Raw genomic sequence first — 692 nt, forward strand, 5'->3', positions numbered from 1 at the left:
GTGAAGTGTGACATAATATACCTCTGTAAATAAATATAAATTCACCTCTCGCGCACTTTAATGCCCTTTGAATGTAACGTGTACGTAACAGACCCCAGGGGCTATCGACGCGGGGGTGGTCTCATTCGAAAGTGGGCCTCGAGACGTACACTCGATTCATGTTCGAGAGGGTTCCTCGAGCTGAAGGGATCCCCCGAATTTGGTGCGCCTTTATGGAGATATGGCCGTTCAAAGTTTCAATGGTTTTCCATAGACTTAAGCTTTAAAGTGTTTCATCCAGGTCGCCAGTAGCAAACAATGGAGCGCGCTCTGCTGGACAAAATAAGTAATTACATCATTTCAAGCATTTTATCTGCATTATATGTTCTGTAAAACAAATGTTCATATCGGCGGCATATTTGCCGATACCGATATATTGGTGACCGGCTCATATCGGCCGATAATATCGGCTAAACGATATATCGGTCTGGCTCTAATATATATACGTTTTATGACAGGTATTTTCTGTTTTCTTTCATTTAAACATTCATGAAATATAAATAGTCTAAATATTAATATAATTAATGAAATATCAACATAATTTAAATATAAAAAATCTAAATATTACCAATATATTTAAATTTATTTAATGATTTAATGGTAAGTATTTTTATTATCATTTAATATCTTGAAGTAGATTTCAGCTAATATTT

Source organism: Sinocyclocheilus grahami, unplaced genomic scaffold (assembly GCF_001515645.1).
Source record: "Sinocyclocheilus grahami isolate Dianchi unplaced genomic scaffold, SAMN03320097.WGS_v1.1 scaffold24716.1, whole genome shotgun sequence".
In the NCBI taxonomy this organism is placed as follows: Eukaryota; Metazoa; Chordata; class Actinopteri; order Cypriniformes; family Cyprinidae; genus Sinocyclocheilus; species Sinocyclocheilus grahami.